At 38.5% G+C, this 24,013-nt stretch overlaps 1 protein-coding gene and 1 long non-coding RNA gene across 2 annotated transcripts in view; one reads left to right on the plus strand and one right to left on the minus strand.

Moving 5' to 3' along the window:
- Positions 1-24,013, minus strand: part of LOC307155819 (B-cell scaffold protein with ankyrin repeats-like) — a 241,732-nt gene that overhangs the window by 207,005 nt on the left and 10,714 nt on the right. The gene's annotated exons all lie outside the window — the stretch shown is intronic.
- Positions 3,606-7,244, plus strand: LOC307155830. The gene is made up of 4 exons (XR_013820591.1): positions 3,606-3,738; positions 3,893-4,056; positions 5,624-5,737; positions 6,578-7,244. It is a non-coding gene; the product is annotated as an uncharacterized lncRNA (long non-coding RNA).

Here is a 24,013-nt window from a genome sequence, read left to right on the forward strand (position 1 = left end):
TTTAATGATAATTAAATTTTAAACGATATTACTAACCGTCAGTACATTTTATCATGGTTTATAGTGAAACCGGTAATCGTCCCATCCCTAATCTTGATTTAGAGAGTCGTCTTACTGAGGCCTCCGCCACTAGGTTGAAGGCTCTCTGGGAGCCCCCTTGGCTACTGACCCTAGTGTGGAGTGTTGCTAGGCCTCCTCTCATTGTGAGAGTTATCATACTAAGACCTACACTCTAAGGAGCTTTGGGTCAGTTAGACTGAGTTCTTTAGCTCTTTCTGAGCTTTCTCTGTACTGCCCTTGGGTTAGAGCATTGCTAGGCCTCTTGTTTGAGGTCTCCACTCTTTAGGGCTGTCTCACAATGTCTGAGTGTTAGGCTCTCTGTGAGCCTCCTTGGCCGCTGGACTGAATATGAATGAAGTTAGGCTTCCTCTCCTTATAGTCATCCTGTTGAGAGCTTCGCTCTTGAGAAGCTCCGGTCTATGATCGTGCTGCTGGTGTGCACCTTAGGGATGAGGACTCTTCTGAGTCCTTCAACTTAGCTCAGCCAATAGGGTACTCATCCCTTCAGCATGACAGCCTGGGTATTACGTTACCCATAGCGACCCTAAGGGGACACAGCACGAGTTCCCTTACGAAAGAATTAGCCATGGTTCCTTGAGAATAGGGAATATGTAACCTTGGTTCCCTGAGAATAGGGAACAAGACGCTGCATCCCTTTGCCATGCTTTCTGTATTCCTGCACATATCTCCTTCAGACAAGAAGTGAATGACGTATTCCACAGGTGCCCTTTTATAGTCAAGTCAAGTCAAGTCATCCTCATTTATATAGCGCCTTTAACAATGTAGATTGTTTCAAAGCAGCTTTACAGAGATAAACGTATAATTTATGGTAACAGAGATTGTTTTGGCTTTATATCGGTTCTTTAATAAAGTTATTTTTCAGCTAAAGTTATTTTTGATTGATTCGCTTCCGTCGCAACGATCATTTGTTATTAAATTAGGGGCCGCTAAGACGACACCATTCTCTCTACACAGACTTTAAACGCGAACCTGTGAGAAACGTTGATGGCGTTCACATGCGCATTAAGAATTTGATTCTATAGTTATGTGGGTTTGAATATGTGCGCAGGTTTGGAATTCCCTACAAACCAAGCCTAAACAAAGTACTGATCTTTCCTTATAAATTTTGATACAGAATTTTATTTTATTTTGTCACTTCGGGGTAGGTACGCGAAACAAATTTCCCGAAAACGCTTTATCTGTAGAGTGGTAAAGGGATCCTCCATAGGGAGAGACTAGTTGGCACTTCAGCACTGCGTTGTCATCGGGTCCAGGCGAAGGTCCTTCGTCAGATCTGGATACGGCCTGGATACGGCAGGCTGCGGGAAAACCTCGGGATAAACAAAGACACTAAAATTAGCATATATGCCATTCTTCTTATGATGTAACAAGTACATCAGGATTTATGGGAAGTGTTCCCAGTTCCGGCTGATCTAATCTATGCAGCCTAACATTGAATTATAGAAGTCTATAATGTATTATGTGAATGCTAGGTCAAAGAGATGTGTCTTTAATCTGGCTTTGAACTGACAGAGTGTGTCTGCTTCCCGGGACAATGGTAGGAAGACTGTTCCAAAGTTTTGGTGCTAAGGGACCGTTCGGTATTTATGGAAGGGGCCACCGGAGGAAAATAGGGGAGGGTCATGTCTTTTTATTCTTTGTTGAGGGGAGGGTCATCCAACTTTTTTTAGTCTAGGGGGAGGGTCACCCAACTTTTATATTCATTAAAACAGCAACATTTCAAAGTGGCTTGTTTGGTGCTATTTTTTTCCATTTAGCTCCATGTTGATCTCGCGTTATCAGCCCCCCTTCGATATCAGATGGGTCTGACCCAACAAAAATCCAGTTTGGCGCTGTTTGACAGTGTGCGCTTCAGTTCGCGCTTAGAAAAAGTGCATCATGTCAGAACAGAATGCCAAAGAAATGTTTACCCGGCAAAGCTTTAAAGTACGAGCAAATAATGAACTTTTGTTAAGTGCACAGTGTCCTGTGAGTGTAACTCTACCGCTGCATTAACATGTGATGTGAACGTACGTCGAGTTTAACAGTATTGGGACTGAGGCGCCAGAACTGCAGCTGATAGAATGTGCGCTGTAGGGCGATACTGCATATTTTAGTTTCCATTCTTATTTTGTTTCCACGATGTGTAAGATGTAGGGCTACCACCAGCCGCGGCGCTACCATTGGGCCCGGGTGGGCATTTAGGTCCGGGCCCACCCATTTTCTATAGCCTATGGTTTTGTACGTTTCTTCATTCGGATCTATTTGCGATGATCGATCCAAATTCTAAACAAACAGTTTATATGCTTCGTCCTTGTTACATTATTCATTAAGATAATAATTAATAAATGCGCGCATAATTATCAGTGAACTTGATAAATGTTGGAGATATGTTTTACATGCATGCACAAACAAATGCATTTCAACTTGTGTGTGCAAAATTCAGAATAAAATGAATGTGCAGCAATTTGTACAAATACAGAGTCTGTAGGCCTACTGTGTTGTTACACAGTAAAAAACGTTGGGTTATTTGTGTAACCCAACCGTTGGGTTACACATATTGGGTCAATATGTTGGGTTATTTTCCCAAAATATTGGGTCATTTTTAAAATCGTTGGGTAATTTCTAGAAATAACCCGACTGTTGGGTTAAATAGCCTACGGTTTCTGCAGCGACGGTTCAAATTTTAACGGTCCAGTGACAGACAGTCAACGCAGGAGCTGCTGCTGCATCCTGATTATGAAAGGTAAGTCATATCGTTTTTATGTATATATAACATTAAGTATTGTGTACTGAGACGTTGAATATAATTATTCTAAATATGAATTTTATATTTTTTAAAAACGAAGTTCCCTTTAGACCGTTTTAATGATCTCCGGGAAGTGAGATCGATTGGAAATTAATCCTAGCTATCGCCGTTAGGTCGCTAGCAGTAATAAAGTAATTAATTATAACATTATACTAGCGAAACCGTTTACTACCAGTTACCTACTACAATAAACTAAGTAGGCCTTAGTCTGAAATCACTAGCATTACGCCTGTTTTACGGATAGCAATTGTTTATTCGTGATAGCAAATGTCTTAAAGGGACTTTAAGCTGTCACAGCTGAAGCAGTGCTCCAGACTGGTAACGTACTTTTTTTGTACAGGTGCGACTACAATTGTCACTAAATGCGGAACGAAAGAGCTCTACTCATATGAACCGTAGTGCACGGACCATTTATCAGCTCGGCCCAGCGGCGCGAGCTCAGACATCGGTCACACCACACGACACCACAACAGCGCTGTGAGGTGCAGTGAGAAGCGTTTGAATTCGCTGAAATCTCCCGAGATGAAAGAAAGATGAAAAAGTGCAGATATTCCCAACAACATTGAAATGGGAAACATTGTGCAACAAATAAATGATTAGTTCATGATTAGTTAAAGAAAGTTGATGTTTTCCAATACACAGATTACCTTGATTTACTGTAGTAACAAGTTTTTAAGGACTAAGTTAGTTTACTTTTCTGAAAATATTTATTTTTTTCTGCTTCATTCCAACACAGAAAGGAGTAAATGAAAGTATTATGCTGCTGGATGACAATGGTTCTCAACTCTGGTCCTGGACAGTGTACAGTACACATTTTGGATGTCTTCCTTATCTGGCACCGGTCTTGGAGTCCCTCTACTAACAAGTTGGTAAGTTGAATAATGATTAGAGATACGAAATGTGCAGTGCTGGGGCTACTACAGATCCAGGTACAGATAATTACTTATGTTTTTTTTTTTTTTTTTTTTTTTTTTTAAGCTGTCTTCCGTAATTTCAATACAGTATTTTTTTATTTCAATATAGTCTGAGCTGTTTGATGACTGACAATGATTGAGTGGCAAAAGAAAGCAAGAAGTCCTCACAGCCAAGTCGAGGAGTTCGTGAGACACACACCACCTCAACAAACTGCAAGAACTGCTGAAGAAATCATTAGAGAATATCCCAGACTTCACAGTTTTCTTGGAATGGTGAGTTTAATATGTATGCACGTGACGTAGTAGTGGGAAGTTCGGATCATTTTACTAACTTGGATCTTTGCATCTCATTCATAAAAATTAATAAATATTTTTTCAAGTCATTTCGTTAATTTCAGCAGAATGTATTTAAATGTTACATGTCAATAGCCAAATTCCCCAAACACATCAAATGTTGATCACATTTAGAATAAGAAAAAAAATGCAATGCAAGGAAGAGGCCAAATTATGAGAAACAGAAACGATTAATTTATTTATCTGGGTCTTCAGGCTATGCAGTCTGTTAGTTTACCCAATCTAAGCCGTTCGTTCATCCCGTGACATCCTCATAAACTGAGCTTTGCAGTCTGTAATACCGGATAGAGAATTGATTAGTTCACGTTTCGAGTCTATCGACTTCGGGTTCGAGTCATTTCTTTCAACACGTGACTACATAAGCTGAGCTATGCAATCGGTACCGGATACAGAATTGATTAGTTTATCTCTCGGGTTCGAGTCGTTTAGTTTTATGTCACGGAACTGTTGTTATTAGACTATATATATATATATATATATAATATATATCTTTATCAAAGTGGTTTGCCCCATCATAGATAAAGTTTAAAGCATTACCAACTCTTTAGTACCTCATCCATATGGAAAAGATCCATCATAACAGAAATTCTTAAATTATAAATTTAAAGAAATTAAAAAGCTATAATTTGAGACCAAAAATGTAGCATGTTACTGTTAAAAAATTAGTAACTCATTTATGTGTCCAGCGCTGTCATGTGACAAAAGAATGAAAGACTCAGAGAGAAGAATCAGACCCGAAGACTCGAGAGATGAACTAATCATTTCTCTTTCCGGTACTGACAGCATAGCCTCTATGGGACTGACAGGAAGAACAAAAGACTCGGACTCGAACCCGAAGACTCAAGAGATGAACTAATAATTTCTGTTTCCAGTACAGACTCAGTAGTCCCGAGTCATATTAAAGATTCGTTCAAAATAAACGAATCATTCATGACCGACCCATCACTACAGTACAGAGAAGCAAATGGAGCGCATAATTGGATGTTTTTAAATAAACATTGACAAAAAACTATAAAAGTTTTAGGGCTGGACGATATAATATATATAACATTGATAGAAGTGATCACCCGGACTTATATTGTCGGTATATAAAGCGTTCACAGGCAAATTAGTTTTGTTTTTTTTTGTTTTTTTTTTGGTGTCTAAATCAGGCTCATATAAATATCAGGAAACAGGATTCCTGGCTGCATGTTAATATCCACAGATCACTGGATCTTTGTTAAGTTGTAAGGAACACTATATCAAGTCCAACCTTTAGTTTAAACTGATAATCGTTTGTTTTACTCACGTTTTCGCAGTTTCCCCTATTAAATCCAGTCACGCAACAGCTCTTCGGCGGGAAAGTGACGTCAGTGCATACCCTCTACTGTATATGGAAGGGGTGTCTTTTTTTGGAAAATTGTTTTGGCTGTGTCTAAGTGCATATGAAATTAGGTTCACACATGTGTGGTATAGTTGAAAACTGTTTTTTTCTTGTCTTTCAAAGATGATCCTGGAGAAATGGCCTGACATCCTTCCATCATCGCCATACCTCACAAATGGAAAAATGGTGTGTCCAACATATGCTGAAATGAAGCGCAGCTTAAATGACATTTGGCCTGTAAGTAAAAGCAACACTATCAAGTCAATTTTGATAAATTACACTGCTCTTCAGCTCATGTTCATCCAAAAAAAGAAAATTCTGTCATGATTAACTCACCCTCATGTCGTTCCAAACCTGTAAGACTTTCGCTCATCTTCAGAACACAAAAGAAGATCTTTTAGATGAAATCTGAGAGATTTCTGTCCCTCCATTGACAGTATACACAACTACCACTTTCAAGCCCCAGAAAGGTAGTAAAGACTTCATTAAAGTAATCCATGTTTAACCTCAATTTTATGAACTGACGCAAGTGCTTTGTGCAAAAATACATAATTGTTGCTTTCACGCTCTTGTCGTCTGCTCGCGCATTAACACAACATGTTAATGTCGAGGTGCTCTCGTGAACATGCGTTTGAGTTTAATATGTTGTAAATAAAGTGATAAATTATGGTTAAGGGATAGAATATACTCATGTCACTTCATAAAATTGAGGTTGAACCACTGGAGTAACATGTATTACCTTTATGATGTGTTTGCTACCTTTCTGGGGATTAAAAGTGATAGTTGTGTAGCTGTCAATGGAGGGACAGAAATCTGTAAGACTCATCAAAAAGATCTTTATTTGTGTTCCGAAGATGAACGAAAGTCTTACAGGTTTGGAAAGACATGAGGGCGAGTAATTATTGACCGATTTTACATTTTTGGGTGAACTAACCATTTAACAGCAGGTGTAATGACTAATTAGAGTGACCATAATTTAATTCAATACAGCTCTGCTTTGATATAACTTTTTCATAATTTAACACTGTTGATGTTGTCACAGTGCATGCCCAACTGAACATTATTTATTCTTTTAAGGTTGGAGACAAGTGAGAAACAGTGAGACAAGCCCGGATCCACATGACTTGATGTGTTTCAAAAATGTTTTACATCTATGACATAAACTATTTCAAGACCTCTGCACCCATTTTGGGAGTTTTTGTAGCATGCAAATTTTAATATATCTGGAGGAGGTCCTGCCTCATTAAGAACTTTGATCATCATCATCATTAGGTCCAGTAGTCAACATGTATTTGTAGTTTTATTACTCAAGGTATGTTTACACTAACACATCAATGCATTCAGTGTACAGTGAAGACCTTTTAATAAAGTTGTGATTAGGATTTATTGTTATTAATTTGTGTATTCTGTCCATATTTGTATAGGTTATTGAATTAAATGTATAGGTTATTAATGTGTAGTTCTAAATTTAGTGTTCATTTAGAATTTTTGTGTGCTGTATGCTGTACAATTGTATGTATGCTATGTGCATTTTTGTGTAGGTTTTGAATGTGTACTGTTTGTACATATTTGCATAGGTTTTGAATTTATTATGTGTGTTGTATACACTTGTGCATTTTGAATTTATGTACACAATTATGTATATTTACATTAAATGCTAGACTCCCCAATATATAGTTTGTAATTGAAAAATATATTTGTTGAAACATATGTATTGTTTATACAAATAAACAATCTGTATTTGAAAACAATTTGTATTTTATTTATTAAAATAAGGTCATAAATAAAAATAAATATTTAACTCAACTGTTGGGTTATTTTAACCCAACTGGAGTTTAACCCAATGCATTGGGTTAAAATAACCCACAGTTGGGAAGGTGCTATACCAATCCACAGTTGGGTTATTCGTTGGGTTATTTTTAACCCAACATTTTTAAGTGAGTACCATTAAATAAGCTCATTTAGTTTCATTTTTGTTAAAATATAATAATGTTATTTTTTCATCTATGTTGATTATGAAAAGTGAACCGCACACACGAGTATACGCAATATCGAGAGACATGGAGCGGGTCAGACATGATTTTGACCACTTAATTAAGTTTTGTTTTGCAGAAAACGATTTTTTAAGTGAATTTCGTTTTGTATAAATTGTATCTTAATTCTAATATTTTTATCAACCAATTGCCAAATACCAAATATAGCAGACAACACAATCATAGAGGCGCCCGCGTGGTCACTTGCACTGCTCGTAAACAGGAGCGCATCTCATCCTAACTTAACGAAACTCAGCATATGCCTCACATACATGAAATATATCTTAAGAAAGCTTGAAATGTCTTTTTAACCATTTAAAACGAAAAGAAATAGGCTACTCTCTGGTTATGTAATGATGTGCATTTCTCTCTAGGCGTGTTCACTACTACGGAGATGGCGATCGTCAACTTCATCTTTACAGCTGTTGTTGCTGTTAATAAACTAAAAATAATAGGCTTATAATTTTATTAAACAATAAATTAAATGACATTTTTATTGTATTAAAAAAGCAACAAAAAAATCCTGTTTAATATTGTGTGTGTGTCGAAATAATTTGTCCGCAGCTGCTCAAAAAGAAAAAAAAAAAAAACGGTCAAAAACCCCACTGTCAGTGTTTTGTAAGGAACAGGCAAATACGTTCAATATAGCAGGAGACATTTTAATTGTTTACTAATAAAACAGTTATTTTTTATGTCAGTTGAATATGAAGTTGTCAGTTATGACAGATGAAGTTGACGACTCGCGATCTTCGCAGTGCTACCACATCTTTAAATCACTATTAGTAGGCTATTATTTAAGTTAACATAAAATACATAGACCTACACCACAAAAACTAGTTGAGGATAAATTCGTTAAAATTGGGCGATTCCAGTGAATGGACGTGACATTTGCAGTCAAAACTTAAAATAAAAATTCTCAGAAAATGCATTTATTTGAAACGTCTGAAAGGAGTCAAGACATTAGAAAAATATCAGTCTACACATGCGTTTTATATTTAATATGAGGGAAATACACATGTGACGTGACACAAAAAAATCTTTAACTTTTAGGTGGCAAAATATTTTTTAGTAATTCTATAAATTACACTGTGCAAACCAAGATACCCACCGGATGAATAAAGATCGGCCTCCACAGAAAATTAAATTTTATATTATTTTTATTTTATTTTTCGTGTTTGCATTTATGTAAAAAAAAAATAATAATAATAATAATGTTACGGACGTGACAGTTCTCCATTACGCACGGACATGACTGCTCTGAAGCGACTTTAAAAATTGCACAGAGACCTCAAACAGAAAGTACAAAGCCTTTCTTTAAAGTGAATTTCGTTTTTTTTATTAATTTTATCTTAATTTTAATCAATGTTTCATCTGGATTTAATAAATAAGAAGTAGTCTAAATATAGTAGAAAATAGATAATCATGACACGGAGGCGCGGGCGAGTGAACTGGACTCTTGTCTCATAAATGAACCGAAACTCAGCGTAAGGTATGCTACTTGCCTCACAGACCTGAGAAATATATAGAAAGCTTGAAATGTCTACTTTTAAACATGCAGAACAATTCAAAACGAAGGAAAACAGACTGCTTTCTCCTTATGAAATCTCTCTGGCGCGTTCTGAGAAGATCGCGACGCATCGTCAACTTCATCTTTGCAGTCGACACAGAAAACACTTGTTTATAAAAAACAATTAAAATGTCTAGCAATATATGACATATTAATAATCATTACTTTTGCCGGTTCTTTGTGACAGCTTTTAGATGCTTTATTGGCAGCGCCACCCACATGTTGAACGAGTCACACCGCATCAGCACCGAAAACATGATTTTTTTTTCAAATCTAAAATAAAAAATCGTGATACGAACCGAATCGTAGGTTTGGTCTATCGTTACAGCCAGATGAGAAAGCAAGAGTTTATGGTTTAAAAAACAAACAAACAATGGCTAGCCTATCTGAACATCTTTGCCAAGCGCAAACCAGTACAGAACAATAAATTATCGGGGAGGGTCATGCCTTTTTTCACAATCATTTTGGAGGGTCATAGAAAAAATTATTGCTGGCGAAGGGAGGGTCATGTCTTTTTTGACAACAGATCTCAAAACTCCTCCGGTGGCCCCTTAAATAAATAACGAACAGTCCCTAAATAGGAAAAGGATCTACCGCCAGCGGTCGATTTTGATATTCTAGGTATTATTAACTGGCCGGAATTTTGAGATCGCAATAGACGTGAAGGACTATAATGTGTTAAGAGCTCGTTCACGTACTGCGGAGCTAAACCATTTAGTGCTTTGTAAGTAATCAGCAATATTTTAAAATGTATGCGATGTTTAATAGGCAGCCAATGCAGTGTTGACAGAACCGGGCTAATATGGTCATACTTCCTGGTTCTGGTAAGAACTCGAGCTGCTGCGTTTTGGACCAGCTGTAATTTGTTTATTAAGCGTGCAAGGCAACCACCCAATAGAGCATTACAATAATCTAGCCTTGATGTCATGAACGCATTAACTAATTGTTCCGCATTTGTCAATGAGAGCATATGGCGTAATTTAGATATATTTTTAAGATGGAAAAATGCGTTTTTACAGATACTAGACACGTGACTTTCAAATGAAAGATTGGTATCAAAGAGCACACCCAGGTTCCTAACCGACGATGAAGACTTAACAGAGCAGCCATCAATTGTTAGACAGTATTCTAGATTATTACGTGAGGAAGTTTTTTGTCCAATAATTAGAATCTCTGTTTTTTCAGAGTTAAGTAGTAGGAAATTACTAGTCATCCAATTTTTTATATCAGCTATGCATTCCGTTAATTTTGTGAATTGGTAAGTTTCGTCTGGGCGTGAAGAAATATAGAGCTGAGTATCATCGGCATAACAGTGAAAACTAATGCCATGCTTCCTAATGATATCTCCTAAGGGTAGCATGTACAGAGTGAACAGCAACGATCCTAGTACTGAGCCTTGTGGTACGCCATACTGAACTTGTGATCGATAAGACATCTCTTCATTTACTGCTACAAACTGATAACGGTCAGATAAGTATGATTTAAACCATGCTAATGCAATTCCACTAATGCCAACATAATTTTCGAGTCTATTTAAAAGAATGTTGTGGTCGATAGTGTCAAATGCAGCACTAAGATCGAGTAACACTAATAGAGAGATACAACCACGATCGGATGATAAGAGCAAATCATTTGTGACTCTAATGAGAGCTGTCTCAGTACTATGGTACGGTCTAAATCCTGACTGGAAATCCTCGCAGATATCATTTCTTTCTAAAAAGGAACATAGTTGTGAGGATACTGCCTTTTCTAGTATCTTTGACAGAAAAGGTAGATTCGAGATCAGCCTATAATTGAAAAATTCTGTAGGATCAAGTTGCGTTTTTTTAACAAGCGGTTTAATCATAGCCATCTTAAAAGTTTTCGGTACATATCCTAGTGACAAAGATGAATTAATGATATTAAGAAGAGGATCTGTGACCTCTGGAAGCATCTCTTTCAGTTGCTTAGTCGGTATAGGGTCTAACATACATGTTGTCGATTTAGATGATTTAACGAGTTTAGTAAATTCTTCCTCTCCTATAGCAACGAATGAATCAAATTTTTCTTCAAGGAGACTACAATGTACTGCCTGATGCGATACTGTAGTAGATGATTGCATAGTTATAATTTTCTCCCTGATATTATCAATCTTGTTAGTAAAGAAGTTCATAAAGTCATTACTGCTGTGCTGCTTGGAAATGTCTGGGGTTGAAGATTTATTTTTCGTTAGTTTAGCCACTATTTCAAATAAATACCTAGGGTTTTGTTTATTTTCTTCTAATAGGTTTGAAAAATAAGCAGATCTTGCAGCTTTTAAGTCCTCTCTGTATGCAATCGAACTCTCTTTCCATGAAATGCGAAATACCTCTAATTTTGTTTTCTTCCAGTTGCGCTCCATTTTTCTGGCTGCTCTCTTAAGGGCCCGAGTGTGCTCGTTGTACCACGGCATTGGACTATTTTCTTTAATCTTCTTTAAGCACAAAGGAGCAACTGTGTCTAAAGTGCTGGAAAAGAGAGAGTTAAAAGTTTCTGTCGTAATATCTAGTTATTCTAAGCTATCTGGGATGCTGAGATGATGAAACTGATTAGGAAGATTATTAATAAAGCAATCTTTAGTGGCAGAAGTGATAAGTCTAACATATTTGTAAAACGGAGTCGACTTTGCAGCCTTGGCTAAATGAAGTTTACACAAGACTAGATAATGATCTGAGATGTCATCGCTCTGCTGTAGAATTTCAACGGCATCAACATTTATTCCATGTGATAATATTAGACCTAGAGTATGATTACGACAGTGAGTAGGTCCTGACACGTATTGTCTAACTCCAATAGAGTTCAGAATGTCTTTAAATGCCAATCCCAATGCATCTTTTTCGTTATCTACATGTATATTAAAATCAACAACAATTAGTACTTTATCTGCAGCCAATACTAACTCTGATAGAAAATCAGCAAATTCTTTGATAAAGTCTTTATGGTGCCCTTATGTTTTGAATGTGAATTTGAATGGATCTGTGATCTGAAAAGTGATTTTGACAAGACACATTTAATTACTGACCTACTTGTTCTTAGTAAATCTTTTATACTTTTTTTTATAAAACAGTTGTGGTTAATGACTATTTTGATATTGTAAAGGAACACACTGACGTATCCCCCAGAGTTAGATAAGTCCATACATACCCTTTTCATCTCCGTGCGTGCCGTAACTCTGTCTGACACACCCACCGCTAGCCTAGCTTAGCACAAAGACTGGAGGTAAACGGCTCCAGCTAGCATGCTGCTCCCAATAAGTGACAAAATAACGCCAACATTTTCCTATTTACATGTTGTGATTTGTATAGTCACAGCATGTACAAATAACACTAAGCACTGCTACTTCTGCGGAGTGATTTACTCCAACTCTGAGCGAACTCTCTGCTCCTCACCACAGGGCTTCTCAGGTGCTGCGAGCAAATCACTCCGCCCAAGTATCAGTGCTTCACCTTCTGAGAATATAGTTCCCAGTATGTATACAGTTAGAAGATGGCTGTGTCTCATGTGACCGGTAGGCTATATCGTGTACAAACGCTGCCTGGTATCGGTTGTTGGTATCGGAGCATTTTACGAGTACGAGTAAGTGAGCTCAGTATCGGTAACTGGTATCGGTATTGGTGCATCACTAGTGGCTGACTTGAAGACAGCGCAGACGCCACGTGACTGTGACGTATGCCATCAAAGTATCGTGAGAGCAATTTGAGAGCAGCCGGAGAACTCAGCCAGTGCAGCTTCTCAAGAGCGTCTGCACAAGCTCGGATGACGACACAGCCGTTTCACGATTGGCCGGATTCACCTTGTTTATTCTCACACATTCAGTTCCACTAATGCTCACAAATATATTTCACTTTCAAGTGAACTCGTGCTGCATCGATTGAAGCTAAGGGAACGCTTTGCGTGATGACGTATTAAAGCACATGAAAAATCAGTCAAATGGTGTGACAGAACGTCAGAGGCGGGTAACGTCATGGACCAGGAAACTATAAAGCCTGCCCAAAACAGAGCCGCGCTAGCTTCTGTGTCTTCAGCAGCGCTCATTGTGCATAGTGCATGTCCTTGTCATATTTGGTGTTGTTTTGTCTTTATATCTGATATATATATATATATATATATATATATATATATCTCACAGATGCGTACTTCCATATATCCATCCTTCCATATCACAGGAAGTTCCTGAGGTTCGCTTTTGGGGGCAAAGCTTACCAATATCGAGTTCTTCTGTTCGGCCTAGCACTATCACCGTGCACCTTCACGAAATGCGTAGATGCAGCTCTGGGGCCTCTGCGCCTGCAGGGTATTCGCATCATGAACTACATCGACGATTGGTTGATTCTGGCTCAGTCGCATCAGTTGGCGGTTCGGCATTGAGATGTCGTTCTCGCCCACATGAAAGAGTTGGGGTTACGGCTAAACGGCAAGAAGAGTGTGCTTTCTCCACTACAGAGGACCACTTTTCTAGGCATGGTGTGGGACTCAATGTTGATGCAGGCATGCCTGTCACTGGCATGCATAGAGTCTATCCTAGGGCTGTGATGGTGGCAGTTTTTTACCACTGCAGTGGTAATGGACCAACTACCAGCGGTGGTTGGAGGGTTGTTTTGAAAAAAAAAAAAAAAAATTATGTTTATTTGAGCAATTCCTTCAAAGAAACAACACACTAAAGCCTGTAAAGTATTGAAATAAATATAAGTAAATACCGGTAACTTATACTGGTAAATAATATAATAAAGTTGAATCTATTTAAAAAAAAACAAAAAAAAACTTTTGTTTAATATTTACACACAAAGAAGCGTGATATAGCCTACCGCTCTGCGCTTTGAGAGGGATGTGGGACACGAGCAGGAAAGAGACCATAGATCTCTTTTCTGATATCTTCATGTTTTCTACTTGTTGTAAAAGGTATGAAGAGCGAATTTTATCTTCCACAAGGGCAAGACATTTAGGCTATGTTTGATATTGCGCTGCCAGAGAAAGTGAAACTAAAATCACCCGCGCGTAAAACGTGCTTTACAAATAAACTTGACGCACCTTACCAATTACCATGTCTAATAACAAGCACAAACTGTGTTAAAAAGAATTTGACGTACAAGTAAAAATGTAGGCTATCTGTCCTACAGTGTTTTTTCTACTTTACCACAGTAAAGAATATGAAAATAATAGGCCTAATTAAAAGTGAACCAAAGAAGAAACGTTTATAATCCCCTTCGGAAATGAGTGAGACACGAGTGAAGATTCCATGAAGAAACAAGAGATTCTATGCAGGGATGAGTCACGATTTTTGAATATTCGATTAGTTGATTTAATTATAGAATATCTAATAGGTTTGTGCGATTATTCTCTAAAAAAATCTTTAGATATTGAAATTTAAAAAATATTGTTAAATTTGCTGATAATCGGGTGACCAGATCACAAACCAGAAAGCCAACAAAGCTTAAATTTATGGGCTCACGCACAACTCCCTCATTCGTCATGAATCCAAACTTTTCTATGGCTGTGATGAAACATTTAATTGCTTACCTATTATTTATTTTGTAAACAAAGCTTTGTGCTTCACTCGTATCATAATATTCATGTAAAACAGCATTTACATACAAAAAAAAATTGTCATACCTGAGTAGGCTAGCTGTATTGGATTGTTTCGAATGCGCATGCGTCGCGTCTGAACGCGTTGTTGTCTTTGGAGCTCCATCGATTGATTTATAATTCTTGATTTCTCTTTAAACTCACTTACAATGAACATTTTCTACTTTTCCTCACCTCATAGTTACAACGCGGACTGTTGAGCAGACGCGTCTCAAGCCTATTAGTGATCCAACGCTGGATACTCCTATAGGTTACGTCCGTGGATCACGGCTGAACGCGTCTTCTCCACACTCACTTACAAACAAACATTTTTTCGCCTATCGTGCGTCTACTCTACACCCGTACCACTAAAAAGACGGATTATATCCAAGACTTCAGCCATAAATTAGTATTAATATTGATAGCATCACTGGTAGCGTCGTTGCTAACTTAACGTTACTGTCCATCTGTTAAAATGCGAATATATCAGATGTAAGTAGTCTACCTTTTGGTGCAGGTGAGGACACATTTGAGCTGCACGCGGTGCAGTCTGAGCTGGAAGCTGTTGAGAAACAGATCCACGACCTTTTAGTGAGACAGGCCGAGCTGATAGACCGGCGTTTGGCTCTTGAAACATCACACGCCGATGCACACAAATCAGTGATTAACGTTACTAACCCGCTGACTCCGACCTCGTATACTCCGTGCGTTTCTCAACATCGGTCCCGAGCGTCGAGGTCGCGATCAGCCATGGTCTCGTTCACTCCGGCTCCAACACGCCACCACAAAGCCTGGATGATTCCGCAACGGAAGACGCGAGTCAGGTCTAGACCAAGAAAACTCTCTCCGACCCTCCCGGTTTTCGAGATATCCACACAAAACCGCTTCTCCCCTCTTCGCGAAACAGAACGCGATGCTGTGATCATCGGCGATTCCATCGTTCGACACGTACACGCTACGTTAAATAAAAGTAAGGTGCATAGTCACTGCTTTCCTGGTGCTCGTGTTTCTGAAATCGCTGCTCGCGTTCCCGAGATTCTGAACGAGCGCGTCGGAACTGTTGTCCTGCACGCGGGAGTGAACGACATCAGGCTGCGCCAGACGGAGGTTCTGAAGAAAGACTTCAGGAATCTGATCGATACGGTACGCAGCACATCGCCTGAAATAACGATCATTGTGTCAGGACTGCTTCCCACGTACCGACTAGGTCATGAAAAGTTTAGTAGATTATTCGCGCTAAATGAATGGTTAATGTCATGGTGCAATGAGCAGAAACTGCTCTTTGTAAATAATTGGAATCTGTTTTGGGAGCATCCTAGGCTTTACCGTGCTGATGGCTTACACCCAAGCAGATTCGGATCGGATCTTCTGTCAGATAACATCTCCAAAATGTTAAATACCTTTTGACTAGTAACCAAAAGTCCAAATCATAGTCTCTGCTGCACCAATTTAACTGATATAAATACTAGTGTTGAACATTGCATAGAAACTGTGTCTATTCCTCGTTTAGTGAGATCAAATAATAAATCTACTGCAGGATCTAGAAAAAATCTAATTGTTATTAAACCAGAAAATGTTGCTATTAGTAATCAAAAACAATTTCTAAAGCTAGGTCTTCTAAACATTAGATCACTCACACCTAAGGCAGTTATTGTAAATGAAATAGTCACAGATAATAGCTTCGATGTACTTTGCCTTACTGAAACCTGTCTTAAACCAAATGATTATTTTGGTCTAAATGAGTCTACTCCATCAGGATACTCCTATAAGCATGAGCCCCGTCTGATTGGTCGTGGCGGCGGTGTTGCAACAATCTATAGAGATATTCTCAATGTTACTCAGAAAACGGGCTATAAGTTTATTTCGTTTGAAGTACTTGTACTAAATGTTACGCTCTTAGATGTTCGAAAAACATCCCTATTATCTCTAGCCTTGGCTACCGTATATAGACCGCCTGGGCATTACGCTGGTTTCCTAAAAGAGTTTGCAGATTTTCTCTCAGACCTATTAGTTAATTTCGATAAAGCATTAATTGTTGGAGACTTTAATATCCACGTAGATAATTCAAATGATGCGTTAGGGGCTGCGTTTACAGATTTATTAAACTCCTTTGGGGTCAAGCAAAACGTTACCAGACCAACTCATCGTTTTAATCATACACTCGATTTAATTATATCACATGGAACCGATCCAACCGATATAGATATCATTCCACAAAGTGACGATGTCACTGACCATTACATGGTAACTTGCATATTACGTACTCCTGTAATATATCATGCTGCGCCGCATTATCGGTTAGGCAGAACAATCATTCCATCCACCATAGATAATTTTTCAAATTGCTTATCTAATCTGTCTCAGCTGCTCAGTGAACCCAAACAAACAGATGAACTTGAGGAATTAACTAGCACTATGAGCACCATTCTCTCTGGAACATTGGATATTGTTGCACCCATTAGATTAAAAAAGGTCAGAGAGAAAAGTAAAGCACCATGGTACAACAATACTACGCATGTTCTAAAGAGAGAAACCCGTAATTTAGAGCGTACATGGAAAAAAAACTAACTTAGAGGTCTTTAGAATCGCATGGAAAGACAGTATGTCACGTTATAAAAAGGCCCTAAAAGCGGCCAGGGCTGAGCATCTCCGCAAACTAATAGAAAACAACCAAAACAATCCTAGGTTCTTATTTAACACCGTGGCTAGACTAACAAATAAACAGATGTCTCCTGAACAAAATATTCCGTTACAGTTTAGTAGTAATGATTTCATGAAGTTCTTCACTGAGAAAATAGAAAACATCAGAACCACAATTGTAAACGTTCAATCCTCAATCGCGCCTTATAATTCAGCCTCAATTATCACCCTGCAAGAACAATTACAGTGCTTTACAACTATAGAACAAAAAGAGTTAAATAAACTTATCACTTCATCTAAAACAACAACATGTTTATTAGATCCTATACCAACTAAACTACTGAAAGAAGTGTTACCTGTAGTGGAAGAGCCTCTCCTCAATATTATTAACTCATCTTTATCTTTAGGTCATGTTCCAAGAACATTTAAACTGGCAGTTATAAAACCTCTCATTAAGAAACCACAATTAGATCCACATAATCTAGCAAATTATAGACCCATTTCAAATCTATCTTTTATGTCTAAAATACTAGAAAAAGTTGTGTCCGCCCAACTGGGCTCTTTCTTGCATGAAAATGACATCTATGAAAAGTTTCAGTCAGGATTCAGGCCGCATCATAGCACTGAAACTGCGCTTGTTAAAATCACAAATGATTTACTTTTAGCTTCTGACCAAGGCTGTATCTCAATATTAGTTTTACTTGATCTTAGTGCTGCGTTCGATACTATAGATCACACAATACTCTTAGATCGACTATAAAATTATACTGGTGTTCAAGGACAAGCATTAAGCTGGTTTAGATCGTATTTATCTGACCGCTACCATTTTGTTTATTTAAATGGAGAAAAATCGATCATAACTCCAGTAAACTATGGAGTGCCGCAGGGATCTGTGTTAGGCCCTCTGTTATTTTCAATATATATGCTGCCACTTGGAAATATTATAAGGAAACATGGAATTAGTTTCCATTGTTATGCTGATGACACCCAAATCTATATTTCATCACGGCCAGATGAAAATGCTAAAGTAGTATGTTAAAGATATAAAAGACTGGATGACGCGCAATTTTCTTTTATTAAATCCAGACAAGACAGAGGTACTAATCATCGGTTCAAAAAACCACCCACAAAACCTCTCACAATACAACTTTAACATAGTAGGATGTCCTGTTACTTTATCCTCTACAGTAAAAGACCTGGGTGTTATATTAGACTGCAACCTGTCTTTTGAAAATCATATTTCATATGTTACAAGAACAGCCTTTTTCCACCTTAGAAACACTGCTAAGCTACGTAATATGCTATCAGTTTCTGACGCAGAAAAGTTAGTTCATGCATTCATGACCTCGAGACTAGATTACTGTAATGCTTTATTAGCTGGTTGTCCTGCAACCTCAATAAACAAGATACAGTTAGTCCAAAATGCCGCCGCTAGAGTTCTAACTAGATCAAGAAAATATGATCATATAACACCAATTTTATCATCACTACATTGGTTACCTATAAAGTTCCATATTAATTACAAAGTATTGCTACTGACTTATAAAGCCCTAAACGGCTTAGCTCCAGTCTATTTAACCGATCTTCTATCGCCCTATAATCCATCACGCTCTTTAAGGTCACTAAATTCGAGGCTTTTGGTCATACCTAGGATATCCAGATCCACCAAAGGAGGGAGAGCATTTTCACATTTAGCTCCAAAACTCTGGAATAGACTTCCTGATACTGTTCGTTGCTCAGACTCGCTCTCCCAGTTTAAAACTAGATTAAAGACGCATCTCTTCAGCCAGGCATTCATATAATACTTTTAATCTTACAGTTAAATCCGACCTCTAGTTCATAAACGCCAGAGGAGAACTGGCCCCTGACTTTTTTTTTTCTCCATTAGGTCACCTGATGGAGTTTTTCGGTTCCTTGCCACTGTTGCATTTGGCTTGCTCAGTTGGGGATATTTGGGGATATTTAATTTAATTAATCAATCCACGATACTATTGATCAGCATTACCAAACGTGGACGTTCCACTAGAAACAAACATTGATGTATTGTTTTAATTTAATACTGTGAAGCTGCTTTGATACAACCTATGTTGTGAAAAGCGCTATATAAATAAACTTGACTTGACTTGACTTGACTTGGCGGACCACCGTCGGTGCTACTCAGTGAAAGGATGGACTTCTACTAAGACTGAATTCAAGAATTTGAACCTGCAATAAAACAATTAAACTCACTAATCTGAAGAAGAGATCTATGGGACAGAGAGCACAACACAACTGCCCCTATCTCATCTCTTCCCCCCATGCTGAGTTCCTGACCCCTCACACTATCTTCTCCCCTCCAGGTCTCATTCAGTCATGCAAAACACACAAACCTACTGTCTCCAGCTGTTTATGAGAGGTCAAAATAAATACTTCTGGTGCGAATGGTAAAGAAGTTTCATTCCCGCAGCAGCAGAACAGTCAGAAAAAAGAAAACAATGCCTGTTCTTCTGATGTGGGAGATGCCCCAATAAAGATTGTTGATAACATTTGTCTTTATCCCCCAAACTCAGGCGTGAGTCGTGACCACTTGGGGCACGAGAAAGGGTCCAACGAAAGCTGGATAAATATTTGGGTGCTAGATGTTTATTGTTCTTTTGTTCCACTTGGGTATTTAAAGGGAATTGGCAAACCACTCAAGGAAGCATCTGTAAACAGAACTTCCCACACTGTTGCTGTGTGTCTCTATTGCCAGGTATGCCGACTCTTTGAAACTATTTTTGATATTGCATTTTGAATGATGTCTCTATTATATGCTGATCAGTTGTGTATTATGTATTCTTTTTAATTATTTTTATTTGATGCTTAATCCTGCCTGGCAAAAATAAATGTTAACCTTGATTTATTCTGCATTCTTCTGAAATCATTATTTCCAGTAGATTAAAAGTGTAGTCTGGTGTTTCCGCAAATCTTTGTCCAGGATAGATCAAACTGAAGGCACTTTGAATGGACCATGGGGCACATCTTAGGAAGACCTTCCGATTTCTGACTATTCCCTGACTTAGCATGTTGTCACTGCAACTGTTACAAAAAATTACACCTACGGGTCTGCAGTGAACGGCTGCATAGGGTAAAATAATTGCACTGCATCCTCTGGCTATTTTAGGACTGGCTAGTTTGTGAGCGTGAGCGCACATTCGCGACGTGACGTTTCAAAGTGACACTAGGTCCGTAATGAACGAATATTTGAAATTATGAGATGCCCAGAATAATCCTTGGTCTAAATTAAATCACAACTAATACGAGGATCAGTTGTTAAGGTAGAAAATTTGAAAAAAACAAAGAGTCACTTAAATTTGGAGTCAGATTAAATTATTCATGGAGTCAGAATTAAAATTGGAAATCAACTGTTTAATAAATTAAAGTGATTTTTCCAGAAGCGCCCGAAAAGACATACAAGACATGAATTCCCTTCGACCACGACACCTGAAACCGTCTGTGGGCCAGTCTGTGGGCCAGTGGGTGGAGTTTACATCAGCCACTGCGGTGGCGCTTTATAACCGCGGTGGTGCAGTTGTCAAGTTTACCGGCACAGCCCTAGTCTATCCTTTCAGCTGTGAAAAGAATAAAGCTAGGCCAGTCACTCACTGTCAAATAGTTTCAGAGGCTGTTGAGTCTGATGGCAGCAGCGTCTAATGTGATACCTTTTGGACTTTTATACATGAGACCCCTGCAGTGGTAGCTCAGGACCAAAGGGTTTTTGTGGCCACTAATGTGGCCAGATCTATCATGCTGCAAGGCCTTTGGTCCTCCTCCCTTCCAGAACTCGGACCAGGAAAATAATAATCTGCTATGCCCAGTCAGGGCGCTAGATGCCTATGTCCACAGAGCTGCACTGTGGCCTAAATCTGAACAGTTGTTCGTTTATTTTGGGCCCCCTAACAAAGGGTCCCCTGCATCTAAGCAGAGAATGAGCAAGTGGGTGGTTGAGGCTCTCTCACTTGCTTATGAATCAGTCGGACAGCCTTCACCTATGGCTGTCCGTTCCCATTCTACTAGGAGTATGGCGGCCTTCAAGGCCCTTATAACAGGAGTTGCTTTCCAAGATGTTTGTGATGCGGCAGGTTGGCCCTCACCGCACACATTTGTAAGGTTCTACTCTTTGAACTTGGACTCTACACCAGGGTTCCAGGTGCTCTCGTCCTAGTGCTGCTTCTCGCGATTTCACACTGGACAGACACTTGTCACTATGGTGGCATTGGCATAGATGTTCCCTTAGCGTCAATCGATGCAGCGCGAGTTCCCTTGAAAGGGAACGCCTCGGTTATGACTGTAACCTCAGTTCCCTGAAGAGGCAACGAGACGCTGTGTCACCTAGCCATATCTCCTACGTGCCTGTCAGCGACTACTTCACAATTTTACGAAGCTAGCGCGGCTCTGTTTTGGGCAGGCTTTATAGTTTCCTGGTTCATGACGTCACCCGCCTCTGACGTTCCATCACACCATTGGACTGATTTTACATGTGCTTCAATACGTCATCACGCGAAGCGTTTCCTTAACGTCAATCGACACAGCATCTCATTCCCTCTTCAGGGAACCGAGGTTACAGTCGTTTTCAGGGAACCGAGGTTACAGGCATTTTTATAACAGTAAAATCTCTTTTCATGTAGTCGTGATGTTATATTATTTCGTGTTTATCAAAGTAAAACTGATTAAAAAAACATAGACCTCACTTCATTGACAGTATAGGATTATGTTGATCTTTATTCTTGTACAAACAGACGCTGTATTAAGCAGTACATTAAGTATTGAATGAAAATGTCTCTGAAAAGTATGTGTATTTGACAAATATTGCATTTATTATGACGATATTAGATCTAGAGTATGATTACGACGATGAGTAGGTCCTGACACGTGTTGTCTAACTCCAATTGAGTTTACAATGTCTTTAAATGCCAAACCCAATGCATCTTTTTCATTATCGATGTGTATATTAAAATCATCAACAATTAGTACTTTATCTGCAGCCAATACTAACTCTGATAGAAAGTCCGCAAATTCTTTGATAAAGTCTGTATGGTGTGTATGGCTTTGTGTCCTAACACTAACCCTAACTGATGCAGCCAAATTATAACAATGTGATCTCACATTTTTGTATGTATTTTTTTCTGCCACACGTACATTTACTTACATTTGCATAGTCACAAAATTGACAGCATTATTAGGGCTGTCAAGCGATAAACATTCTTCAAAATAAATGTAGATAAACAGAATTTACAATTTTGGACAAACTATGGCCAATATATGAAATTATTATTTTTGTTTTTAATGAAATGATACTCTAAATAAGAAATTAAAACTGCCAGTAGGTGGCATACAATGTGTAAATGAGGAAGTTATTGAGTTATTCACAGTGGCAGATTAAGAGTCTTTGGTCTTTGACACCGAACTCAGGACATGCGTTAACAAGAACTGACAAAGGAGCACTGAAACAAGGGAACTTATATACACTGACAAACAATGATAACTAATTAGACCACAGCTGCACTATATTAATAATCAAATGACTAACTATGGTGACAAATTAATGAAGTAAGTTAGGTGGGGAGGCTGTGAAAACAGAAAGCAAAAGCAAAAGGTGTGCTTGACATCGACTGTGGCTGGATGTAACCGATCGGCGAGAGTTGCTGTGTGCAGGTGGGGAGGAGCTGAAAACGGAGACATACATGCATACTTTACCACAGCTGAAGTGAAACTAGATGTACCGCATGGCGGTACAAAATATGACCGCCGCTCAGGCCTGCACTGGCTTTCCACAAAAAATATACTTATACATACTAAGTATGAAAAATCTGTGATTTATTTTTCAAAGTACCCTCCCATTCAATTTCTACAAACCTCTACCAAACGGTTGAGGTACCTGTTGATGGTAAAAGTCAGTTATCTGACTTTGGCATGGGTTTGTTGTGTTTTACTGAAATAAAAAACATTTTTTCCCCAAAAAAGTGGTTTTATCTTGTAGCCCTGGTCCCAGAGTTTTAAAAAAACAATGTTAACAAAATTAAACTCATTCCCACTGTACCTAGTAGAACACTTAAGTAAATGTCCCATTGAAATTAATGGGATTTTATGGATTTAGGTGAAGAAAGTGTACACATAATACATTTTGGTCTGTACCATGAAGAGAAAACTGATTCAACTATATATAAACTATATATTTTCTGAAAGCGTAGACTCTCAGGATGTGATCTAACATGGCATGAAACATGTCCCACCCACCTCATTAGTATACTGCCCAAGCATAACACATTGGGTATTGGTAAATCGGGTATATGGCTGATACCTAAAAAAAGTAGTAGTATGTGCATGTCTGTCTGTGTGTGTGTGTGTATGTGTGTGTGTTTGTGTATATGTGTGTCTGTGTGTGTGTGTGTGTCTGTGCGTGTATGTGTGCGTGCGTACATGTGTGTGCGCGTGTGTGTTTGTGTGTGTGTGTCTGTGCGTGTGGATGTCAGTGTGTGTGCATGCTTGCGTTTGTTTGTATTCCTGCATGTGTGTGTGTGACAGTATCATCCTAAACCAGCAACCCTTCGCTCAACAGCACCATCTACAGGCCGATGAGTGTACAGTCACTAAATGTGCACATAAATGAATTTATTTTATACCCCCCCATGGATGAAATTCTACGAAACTTAGCATACCCCCAGAGGATGTCAA

Source organism: Squalius cephalus (assembly GCF_949319135.1).
Source record: "Squalius cephalus genome assembly, chromosome: 3".
NCBI lineage: Eukaryota > Metazoa > Chordata > Actinopteri > Cypriniformes > Leuciscidae > Squalius > Squalius cephalus.